At 35.0% G+C, this 12,844-nt stretch overlaps 1 protein-coding gene across 7 annotated transcripts in view; it reads right to left on the bottom strand.

The window, feature by feature from the left end:
- Positions 1-12,844, bottom strand: part of CNTN6 (contactin 6) — a 319,927-nt gene that overhangs the window by 283,892 nt on the left and 23,191 nt on the right. Inside the window, exon 2 of one of the 7 annotated variants that reach the window (XM_063806584.1) lies at positions 518-628. The exons of the other annotated variants lie outside the window; for them this stretch is intronic. The gene's annotated coding sequence lies outside the window, so the exon portion shown is untranslated. The remainder of the gene's footprint in view (positions 1-517; positions 629-12,844) is intronic. 7 annotated transcript variants of the gene reach the window in all.

Here is a 12,844-nt window from a genome sequence, read left to right as displayed (position 1 = left end):
CTGAATAGTACTCAGAAAGCTTGAACTATTAAAAGTGCAATATATTTCAATTTTCAATTTAAATGTGTTTGGGTTGCTAAAGATAAAATTGGAAGTTCTAATGTCATTTTTTAAAAAACTTTAGAAACAAACAGCTAACACAAGCATGTTGCTCTGTAAATAAATATATGCATCTGCAGGAGGCTGTTGGCACTCAAAAGGAAAAGGAAAATAGAATAGGTGAATAGTTAGTGACTTTATTTCTCTAAAACCAGCACAGCTATGTTCTTAGTTTCTAAACTCAATGATCCCATCACTCCAGGCTTCTCTAGATAATCATTGATTTATGTGCTTAAGTGTTGGTGCAGGTACTATGCCTAATTTTCTGTGTGATTTTTGGAATGTACTTTGCTTCATTGAGTGTTAGCTCTTTGACAAATTGTGGAGTGGGGAGGCAGTTGGACTAGGTGATCCTCAAATTGTGCACAGGATAAATTAGTGATGTTGACCAGATGACAAAGAACACTATAACTGTTACCTGGTTAACAGAGAAGCACAAAGTGGGGATGAGGCTTCACTCCCTCTTGGCCTCACATGTCATCCTCAGGGTATCATTAGATGTGAGAATTAAGGCCTCAGAGTAGGCATTCTGCAACAAGATGCCAAAGTCACATTTATGATGCAGAAGTAATGTCGAAGGTCATGGTCTGCAAAACTATATTTGGAGATGGAAGAAAGATAACAATTTCCAAAGGATGAGGTAAAAGAGCCAAATTTAGTTACATCTATGTCTCTATAATTCAACAATAAGTGAGTGAAACCAGCTCAAGGTGGGAGCTTCAAGTAGCAAAAGGGAAGCCGATTGTGTAATTCTAGTTGGTATGCACTTAATTTAGAAAAATTTCTGTGGTCAGCCATTCCCTAATACAAAACTTTGAAACTGTAGGTCCTAAAGACTGTGCTCGCTCAATTTAAAAGGCATATCCTTTGGTTTCTATATCTCATAGGCTTCTGTTCCCCTTGAACAATCTGTGTTTCATGTATATATACACACACACAAAATTGAAAAGCTGTATCAGATATTAGAAAATACCACATCAATTGTTGCTTTGGCCTAATGAAAGGCCTGAAAAATTTGGAAAAAAATAGAAAAGACCCTCCAGCTATATTTAGATTGTATTTTCTCAGTGTGCAAAAATTCAATCAACAAAATATATTTAATGTCTAGAATACATATCAAAGTAATAGATTCAGAAAGTAAGAATTCAATCAACCTATTATTTTTGTATATCAGACATGGAACTGGTTTATTGACTTCACAGGCTTCTTCTGGTTGTGTTGGTTGAATCAAATTATTGGCTAGTGTTATCATTCACGGCTTTTACTGAATCTCACTGTTATAGAAGAATACAACATAATCACTTAGAGAGGTCTATGTGTTTACATGTAATTCTGACAGCAGCTATCAGTACAGATAAATTTGACTAGGTAACTTTAAACTTAAAGAATTTATGTAATTAAAATGGATTTTTACTTACTGTACCTGAAGTATCAAACTTATTAAATATTTATCCTTTTGTCCATTATGTAATACTATCATTGGTATATACTAGTAACATTTATATAAAGTTGCATTTCCAAATAAATTAACTTTTTCCTGTCTGTGGTGATTGAGTAATTATTATTAAACTGTGCTAGAATGTGTCTTTGAAGCAACCCTATTTCCACATCCCTTAGTAGGGAAAAACAGGCATTTTCAACTTTTCCATTTTGCTTGTAAATGAATTAGTAAACACTTTTACAGAAGCATGTATAAATTATATATAGCACATATAAAATATATAAAAACTAAATTTACTTTTATATAATTTGCATACTTTTATATAATTTGTATTGAATAATATTGTATTTGTATATAATGTACATATGTATGCAGATATCTATATATAACTTAGGATGTTGAGATTCCATTGACCTGGTGATGACATCTTCAGAATATTAGGAGATAATATTCAGCACCAATGGGAAATGTGTTAACTCTCCAGATGACTTTCTTTCTATCTTGTCTTCAATCATGTAGGAAGTTCCTTGGTGATGTTGGAAGAATCACGTTGAAGAGACACAGGAAGTAACTCTGAATGTAAAGATTATGACTTTCTCTTCTCTTCAGGCTTGGCTCAAGACATTGTTTCCAGTCAATAAAATGTGGTGTCTGCAGCCAAGAAAAGCTCATTTAACAAATATTGATTGATGAGTGTGCTAAGAGCTCTTCATGTCAGTGATACGAAATTGAACAAGGCAAACATGCTCACTGCCATGATGGAGCTCTTATTCTAAAGATGGTGGTGACAGACAGTAGGAAAATAGGCAGAGTTACAATTAACAAAGATTGTGATAAGTATGAAGAGGGGAATAAATGTGATAAGAAGACAGTGACCTGGGGTATGATGAGATTGGAAATCATTGCTGCTGCTTTAGATAAACTGACTGGAAAAGGTCAAATATCTGAACATTCTCTGAGCCAAATGGACTCTCACCATTCTACATGGCAAGACAAAGGTGGGAAATTAGAGAATCTGGTTTATCTTAACCAGTAGAATCATATTTATTTTAATAAACATTTATAATTAGGACACATTTGAATACATGTATATACATGTTTTTGAAAATCACATACTGATTCAACTTTCGGTATACCTTTCCATTTTCCAGTGAGGAATGGAGGCTTAGAAAGCCTTCAAGGAAAATAAGCTAGTAAAACCAGCAACTTTCTCAAAATCAGTCATTGATTTAAATATTTAGACACTCATATGAGAAAGACAAAAATACTCTGGGGTAAATAGTATTGCTTGAGAAGATTCTTAGGCCTAGGAGAATTCCTACGATTCTAGCGTGTTTTGGGGTATAGTTAACGGTGGAAAGAGAGAATACAATTTGAAAAATCCTGTGAAATAGAAATCCAAACTAAAGCCAAACTGAAACTAAAAGCAAACTGAAAACTACAGTGCCCAAAAGGCAGAACAGTATCTAGTTCACCATCACAACATGGAGTTGGCTTTTGTCTCAAATCTTTTCTCCTAAAATGATACTATCTCAATATGTCTGGGGTGGTCAAATCGTCATTAGAATATATTACCGGTACTTTGATTAGATTAAGTGGAAAGCTAAGCTTTAATTTACAGAAATTCACATCACAGCCAACTCTTACTTCAAACACTTCTAGCCCATAAAGCAGCACTAAAACTTGGTGCATCTAGTAGCTGACACTCTGACTTATTTTTTAATATTTGTTAAGGGCAATAAGCAAGAACTAGTTCTTCTATCATTTTACAAGCGGAATGGCTGGTTAGTAGTCATTTTTATTCTGACCTGGTTTGAACCTGCACAATACTCACATTGCCTCTGGCATTTGACTGTGTGCAGATTACATTTTGCTTCTTTCTTCAGAAATTGGGCACTGCCAGGGAACACCAGCAATTCCTTGGAAGTCATGTTCCAAGCCCATTGATGTAAAAGGCTAAAATGAACTGCTTTCTTTTGTCCCAAATTTCCCTTCCAAATTTTGCTTATGTATCTGATAATTTATTCAAGATTTAGTTTTAAAAATTCACACTGTAAAGCTTTGGGTCTGTGTCTCAGTCTGCACAGATACTGAATCAAACATTTGAGAATTTTTTAAAAATCAGATATAGTTTTAGTCAATTAGGGCCAAGGCAGATAAGTAAAGATTTAGATAACTAAAATAAAAATATTTCCATTGGTTATTTCTGTTTCTCAGGCATATCTGAGGTGTACACACATAAAACATTAACATATTTCTTAACTATCACATTTCCTGAATGTTCCAGATACAGAAAAATTTAGGCTGATTTATTCATTTATTCTTGTATTCATTCTATAACTTAAAAACAAGAATAACAAAATGACTGCTTTGTGACTGGCACTGATCTGGGTCTTGAAGATCCAATAGTGAGCAAATAGGAGCAATAATACGACCCTCCCAGACCTTGTAGAAATTAACACGTGATTTTAATAAACCCTGATAAGTGCTACGGCATGGGCAATGCTGGTGTTTGGGGAAAATGCAGCACAAGTAACTCATTTGGTCTAAGGAAAGTCAGAAAATCTTCATGGAGGAAGTGGCTGAAAATTGAATCATAATAAGTAAAACCAGGTGATGATGTTGGGGAGTGAAGAAGGGGAAGGGATGTTCTTTCTCTTAAAAAAATATTTCAATCATGTTTAGGATGCAGGTGGTTTTTTGTTACATGTATAAGTTCTTTAGCAGTGATGTCTGAGATTTTAGAGCACCTATCACTAGACCAGTGTACACTATACCCAATATGTGTTCTTTTATCTCTCAGGTCCCTCCCAACCTCCCCCAACCCTGAGTCCCCAAAGTCCATGATATCATTCTCATGGGACCGGATGTTCGGATTAGAAAAAGTACAGGTGTGGAAGATAATAGGCCAAAGGTAACTTGACTAAGAGAATAAATTAAGTGGGGTTCAGTGTGGTTGGAGTACTGAAACAAAAAGTTATGTGTTTGGAGGAGATGGAGGGGGAAAAGACAGAATGACAGGCTAGAGAGATAAAGGTGGGGTATACTAAGCATAGTAGCAGGGTTGGTATAAGTCAGGGTTTCTCAATCTGGGTGGTGTTGACGTGTTGGCCTGGCTAATCCTTTGTTGTGAGAGAAAGGAACGCTTTCCTCTCTGTTGTAGAGCATCCAGGAGCATCCTTGTCTTCATGCACCAGATGCCAGTAGCACCCTCCGCCAGTTATGACAATCAAAAATGTCTTGACATTGCTAATGTAAACTGGGAGCCAAAATCACCTCTAGTCCAACAGAATATTAAAAGAATTATACATTATGGCCAATCGGGATTTGTCCCAGGAATGTAGGGGTGGTTCAACATAAGGAAACAATCAGAGGAATACCCTATCTTAATAGAATGAAGGGGAGAGAAAAACTCATATGATCAATCAATTAATGCACAAAAAATCATTTAACACAATCCAAAACACTTTCATGACAAAAACTTTCAGAAAACTAGGACTACAAAGAAACTTTCTCAAAATAAAGGACATTGGAGGGAAACCTGCAACTAACATCATACTCAATGGTAAAAGACTGACATCTGTCCCACTCTGATCGGGAACAAGACTTGAATAGTCTCCTTCACCATTGCTGTTCAACACTGTACTGGAAGTTCTAACCAGAGCAAGTAGGCAAGAAAACTGAATAAAAGGTATCTAAATTGGGAAGAAAATAAATAACAAAACCATGTCCATCTGCAGATTGCATAATCTTACATATAAAAATCTCAATCTTCCAAAAAGCTACTAAAGGACAAATTCAGCAAAGTTGTAGGTACAAGATCAAAATATAAAAATTAGTTTTATAAACTAAATTAAAAAACAAATAAAAAATAAGGACAAAAATTAGTTATGTTCCTATATGCCAGCAATTAATTATCTGAAAAGCACATTAAGAAAAAAAATCAATGTATAATAGCATTCTGAAGGATAAAATACCCATGAATAAATGTAACAGAGAAAGTGAAAGACTTGTACACTGAGAACTAGAAAATATTGCTGAAATTAATTAAAGAAGATCTAATAAATACAAAGATATCTTATGTTCATGGATTAGGAGGCTTAATATGGTTAAGATGTCAGTGTTAACTACTCATGTGATTGCAGATTCAAGGCAATCCCTGTTAAAATTCCAATGGCTTTTTTAGAAAACGATTATGGAAAAGCTGATTCTCAAATTTCTATGTAATTGCAAGGGCCTGAATAGCCAAAATAACTTGGAAAAAGAACAAACTTGAAGGACTTATACTTCCCAATTTTAAAGCTAAATATGAATGTATGATAATCAAAACAGTGTGGTACTGGAAAAGTTTTGTGGTTTCCAAAAAACTCCACATAGAACCACCTTGTAACCCTATCATTTCAGTCCCAGGTGTATACCCTAAATAACTGAAAACTGGTACTCAAACAAGTACCTGTACGCACATGCTTATAGCAGCACATTCAAAATAGCCAAATGGTGGAAACAGCCCAAATGCTCAATTAACAAACAAATTGTGATATATACATAAAATGGAATATTATTCAGCCATAAAGAGCAATGAGGTTCTGACACACGCTGAAACGTAGATAAACCTTGAAAATATTATACTAAGTGAAAGAAGCTGGACACAAAGGTCATATATTGCATGAATCCATTTATACAAAATATCCAGAACTGATAAATCTATATAGGCGGAGGACAGATTGGTAGTTGTTGTGGCCTGGGAAGTGAAAGGGAGAAAATGGGGAGAAATTTACTAATTGGTAAGAGCTTCTTTCTTTGGATTGATGCAAATGTTTTCCAAGAGGATAGTGGTGGTTGTGCAACATCGTGCCTGTATTAAATGCAACCGAATTGTCCACTTTACAACGGTTACTTTTATGTCATGGGAATTATACTTCAATAAAGTGTGTTTTTTAAATCACCCCTGGTTGAGAACTGCTTCCTTCCTTCCTCCTTCATTCCTCCCTCCCTTCCTTCCTTCCTTTCCCCTTCCCTCCTTCCCTCTCTCTCTCCCTCCCTTCTTTCTTTCCTTTTTTTCCTTTATTTATTTCTCTCTTCCTCTTTCCCTCTCTCTCTCTTTCTTTTTTCTTGTAAATGTATATTTCCTGCAAGGTTGGGGTCATACTGTGGTCTATCTGGATACGCACATACATTCAGTGACAATATAAATTAAATTAATATACTAGTTCCATTAACCAGAACTTTAAGAAGACATTTATATAGTTTTTACATTCATTTTACTGCTGTAATTGATTTGCAAAAAAGTAATTCATTTAATCTTCATGAAAAATATATGAGGCAGGCACTGTTATTATCCCTATTTTACAAATAAGAAAACTGAGGTCTAGAGAGATCAGAACACCTGCCCAAAGTGAAATAGCTGGAAAATGGCAAAAGTGGGATTTCAATACAAAAATCTAGCTTCTTTATTCTCAAGCACTTAATTATGCTGATATTCTAAATATAAATTATACAAAGAAGGAAAAGGCAATACACATGTGTTTTCTCATGTTTGGAGTCAGCTCTAAGCAAAAATGTGTGGCCTACCGAAACTCATCAATAGTAATAAAATAGGTAAATGATGGTCTTACTAACCATCACTTACTAGACTACTTCGTAGTCATTAAAATGGATAAATATGAAGGTGTGTAGCAACATGAAAAAATATTTGTAATCTTATATATTTCAAAAAAAATCAGAAAGGCAAACCATTTCTGTAGTATGGTTATCCTTATATAAACATTCTGACTATATACAAAGATTAGCAAAAGAACACAGGCAAGTGAAATCAGTAAGGCAGGAGAAATAGATTGGTGGTGAATATTTTTAACTCTTACTTAAAGTTCTGTTATTGTAGCTCTTGTTTTAATGTGATGAAATCATACTTACAAATAAATACAAATCAAAATTAACATGGCAAACTACTCAATATCCATCTTGCAACATGAGCTTCATAACACAAAGACCTTATACAGGAGCTATGGAATACTGATGTTTCTGTGCTTTTTTATAAATAAGAGATTCAATTTCAAAAAACTTGTAATGATTAGTTCTAACAATGTTTTCCCTGAAACTCCTATCAATAATGATCCTGTCAATTTGTTTAACTCTGTGTTCCAATAGAGTAGCTCAGTACTACATACCTCTCAAGAAATAGTTACATACATATGAAGACACAGAAAAAGGAAAGGGAGTTACATAGAAAATAAAGAGGCCAGTAACTGCACACACTTTCTTCCCAACTCAGTGACTTGGCTATATTAATTTACTTTCTATATTATTAAACAATGATCATTATGTAGTATGTGTCCTATCTACTATGTTCGTATTTTAAATAAAATCAGAAATGTAGAAAATATTCAAAGGAATAATGCTAATCTCCAAACAAACTTTAGAAGACTTTATGTACTCTACCATTAGATAAAAGGTAAGAGGCTTTAAAAAGGCTTTTCCAAGTTTGCAATAAAGAAAGTAATTTAGCCAGGAATATGATCTTTCCAAAAAATGACATCAGAAAAACAAGATATCTGTATGAAACTCTACCCTATCCACAAAAATCAATTTTAAATAGATCACAGAGTAAACATAAAAACTAAAACTATACAATTCTAGAAGGAAACATAGGAGAAAATATTTGTGACCTTGGGATAAGCAAAGATTTCTTAGGACTCAAAAATGACCAACCATAAAAATATAGATAAATTTGACTTTATAAAAATTAAGACTACCTGCTCTTCAGAGACTGAGAGAAAATATTCAAAATACATACATCTGATAGAAGGTTGTGTCTAAAATATATAAAACAATAATATTAAAAAGAAGCAAATAGGCAAAATATTTTCATAAACACTTTACAAAGTAAAATATGTAGAGTCAATAGGTACATAAAAAGATAAGTCATTAGGGAAATGCAAATTAAAGCTACAATGAGATATAGCACTTCATACCCAGAATAATGACTAAAACTAAAAAGACTGATTACGCCAAACATGGATGACGAGGTAGAACAGCTAAACCTTTCGTATATTGCTGGCGGGAATGTAAAATGGCACAACCACTTTCAAAAACATTTACTAAGATAAACATCACATATAACCCATCAATTCCTCTCTAAAGTAGAATGTAAGACAAATGAAAACATGTATCTACCCAAAGAATTGCTCTTAAATGTTAACAGGAATTTTATTCATAATAAGCCCAAACTCGAAAAAAACCAAACATCCATCAATAGGTGAATGGATAAACAAATTGTGGCATATGGAATACTACTCAGCAATAAAAAGGAAAAAGGTAGTGATTTGTGTAAATACATGGATGAAACTGACAATGTGCTGAACTAAACGTCCAGCATAAAGCACCGTACTACATGCTTCCATTTATATAACGTTCTAGAATCAGAAAAACACTAATTTGTGGTGATCAAAATCAGATCAGTCATTGTAGGCAAGAAATGTGGTAGGATTGACTTCAAAAAAGTGTGAAAGTACTTTTCTGGGTGATATAAGTATTCTGTATTTTGATAGGGAGGAACAGGGATTTATATGGGCATACACATTTTTCAAATTCATTTAACTGGACCCATAAAATGTGTGCATTTTGTTGTATGTGAATTATATCTTAATAAAGTCAATCACAATTTCATATTTTGGAGGGAACTAAGGGGGGTGATGGAAAGTGAATAAAGGAAAGGGTAGAAAAATAAGGAGGAAAAAGCCATGCTTATCTAGTAACTGAAGTTCTGTTTACACACAAGCGGAATTCTCTTTTAGTCTTGTGGCTCTCATTCTTCTGTTACTAGCCTAACAGTGTTCAACACACTGTCTTCTATGCTGCTCTCTTTCAAATTTCCTCAGACCCCGGCAATAAGACAACTCAGTTTAGCCAGTTCTCAGGACTATGAACCTATATGTATCTGACTATGTATAAAAATATGGTAATCATAGAGTTTTTAAGATGTCAAAGCTCGAAGAGTTTATCTGGGCCAAAGAGACATTCTCCCCCCTCCCCGCCCCCCACCCCACACACACAAGACTTTTCTGTTATTCTTTCTCAAATGTTCCTAGACATTAATGTTCTAAGGGCTTAAAATCAGACCATCAACAAATAAATAAAATTATAGTCCTATTATGACCTACATCTACCAACTTAAAAAAAAAACTTGAAATCACTACGTTACTAATAGTTTCACTTAAAAAATGCAGACTCAAATTGTCTCGAAGACAGAATGTAAAAAAGCCTGTGGCACACTTTCCAACAGCCCCTCCTTCAAATCTGCCACATTGACTTCTGTTCAAATTCCTTCCCTAAGTAGTTAGAAAGATGGGAGATGGATCACTGAATTTAGCCATTTATTTATGGTCCTATAAAAAGCTAGCCACTCACCGTTCTCACCTTATGAATTCATGGATCAGAGATTACATTTGTAAATAAAAGAAAAAGGAGAGAGGAAAATGGATTTTTTTTTGTTGTTTTTTTGTTTTTTTGTTTTTTTAGAGGTATTGGAAAGCAGCCATCTTATTAACACTAAGGTCTTCAGTCTGGCAGAAAACACTAGCAATACAAAAGCTATGCTTATCTCTCAGATGTCTGCTGGAGTTGCCAAAATAATTTCCATTAAATTATGAATTAGAGAGACATGACTATATGAAAGACCAAGTGACCAGTACTTGAATAGAAGAAAACAACATGAATTGGATCGATTTAGGAAATAAATCTTTATTAATTCTTTCAGCAATTATGTTACCTATATTGACCACCTGTGCACCAATCATGACCTCAAGAGACAAGAATAATAAAGACGAATGACAGTTGAAAAAACTTACAGAAAAAGGACATTATTGGGGGACTTAGGACTTTGGATCAGTGAATTGTGAATCTTGGCCAAATTGTTTACCTAGACAGCATTATTTTCTTCATTTATGAAACCAGGACTTTAGGCTTTGTTTAGAAATAAAATTGTAATTGTTCTATTATGCTTCTTGCTTGTGAGCATCACTATTCCGTACAGGTCATATACAGGTTAGAAAGCTGTGAGTCATTCAGAGCACTATCTTTCCCTAGCCCTGCTCCTCACCACACGTGTTCAGTGAGTCACTGAGTCCTGTGGATTGAACTCATTTTGTGAAAGGCTTCTCTTCACCTTTAGGATAATAACTTAACTGATAATACAGGCATAAATGAACTTTCCTCGTATCCTGGCATTTAACAACCACCGCGGCAGAGTTACATATTTAGCCTTACTAAGTACGGAGCATATAATTTAATCCTCTTGAAAACATGGCATAGGTATTTGTTTAGATTGTCTTTCTTCAACAGTGGGCCTTGAGGCAAGGGCTTATTTGGGAAGTGATTACCAGAAGCACAAATCAGAGTGTGGAGAAAGTGAGACAGGGAAGGGAGAAAATTCAGTAAAATGTGCAGAATGGTGTGAATCACACTGCAAAGAACTGAAGCTCAGTTTCTCTGTAGACCCACTGAGGTTCTACATAATATACACTTTAGAATTGCTGTATAAAGGGATGGAGAACCTGGTATATTTATCAACCTACTCTTTTACTTCATCAGTTCAGGAATACCTCTGGGAACATTAAATCACTTGTTGCTACTTCCAGTCAGCATTTCTGGTTTGCCCTATGCATTGGTTAGCAAGTTCTGGGGAGCCTCAAAGATGCAGGGAGCAATGCAGGAACTTGAAGGAGAGAAGCTTGGAACTCTCCAGTAGTATCTGCAGGTGAACTTAAATGCATACTAACAGGTTGTAGGTTCATTTCCTGCAGTACAAATTAAAGTTCCCAATTTTCACATATGGAAATTGATACAAAAGCTTAGAGATGTTAAAGAACTTAGCAAGGTCACACAGTAAGTCACATATCGATCAAACAAAACTAGAAACATAAGGTCCAGAGCCTGAACCCATAACCACTATAACACATTGCTTCTCTGCCTCCTAATTATTCAGCCATATCAAACCACCTGCAGTTCCCTGAACAGGACTTACTGTTTCTGATTTTTGTTTTTAACCTTTCTTACCTCTCTGGCTACCATGTTCTTCTGTCCTTGGTCCACCTGGTAAACACCAAATGGTACTCCAAATCTTTGTCAGAGATTCATTTTTCTAATTTTAAGCAATTATTTATATTTATATAAAAGTAATGCACACGTGTGTTTAAGAAGCCAAATAAACCTGAGAACAACAAAGGCAATATAAATCTCTTCCCTAGGCCATTCCCTGTAAGCATCCACTCTATTTTCCAGTTATTCTCCCTGGCATTTACCTCCATATCTCTAAATAATGTCTATGACACGGTGATACTTTGATTCATGACTTGGCATTCCCCGGCTGGGTGCTGTGGCTCATGCCTGTGAAGCCACAGAGGGAAATCTGCGAGACCGAGGGAGGTGGATCACTTGAGGTCAGGAGTTCAAGACCAGCCCGGCCAACATGGCGAAACCTTGTCTCTACTAAAAATACAAAAATTAGCCATGCGTGGTGGCAGGCGCCTGTAATCCCAGCTACTCGGGAGACTGAGTTATGAGAATCGCTTGAACCTGGGAAGCAGAGGTTGCAGTGAGCTGAGATTATGCCACTGCACTCCAGCCTGGGCGACAGAGCAAGACCCTGTCTCAAAAAAAAAAAAAAAAAAAAAAAAAAGATTTGATGACTTGGCATTCTCCATTGGCATCCAATTTTAACAGGTAACAATACGACCCTCTTGTATCTCTATTCTCCACTCAGTTTTCCAATATAATTCTATATCAGGTTTTCTTTCCATCCATATTCCATATTCAGTACTTTCATGCTTAAGCCTATACAAATGTTGTCCACTGAAGATTCAAATAGTATGATCACATTTTCATTGTAAATAACTTTTGCTTTTTTATTTAAGAGTTAATAATTTATTTGTAAGTTTCATTGCTTTTATTGTTTTGGCATCTACAGAAGAGGGTTTGTTTGTTTGTTTGTTTTTGCTATTCAAGTACTCTATAAAACCGTCTTGATACAATTTTCCTCATGATAGTTCCTGTCAGATAATCCACTCATTCCTTCGATTTTGCTAGAGTTATTTCTTTGAAGCCCTTTCCTACACTACTACAATACACATTTGTTTTTCTCCAGGCCTGCTAAACTGCTATTATTAATGGGCTTCCCTTAATCCTTCTCCTTGTTGACTCTCCTGCTTTACACTACTTGTCTTTAGCTTCCTTTGTGTATTCCTGATTTTTGGAGCATGTCTTCAGATTTCTGATTACAGGGAATAAATTTTACATAATTTTGGAATA

The sequence above is a fragment of the Pan troglodytes genome, chromosome 2, assembly GCF_028858775.2.
Source record: "Pan troglodytes isolate AG18354 chromosome 2, NHGRI_mPanTro3-v2.0_pri, whole genome shotgun sequence".
Taxonomy (NCBI): Eukaryota; Metazoa; Chordata; class Mammalia; order Primates; family Hominidae; genus Pan; species Pan troglodytes.
Note: the sequence above shows the minus strand (reverse complement) of the source record. Positions and strands in the feature narration are given on the sequence as shown.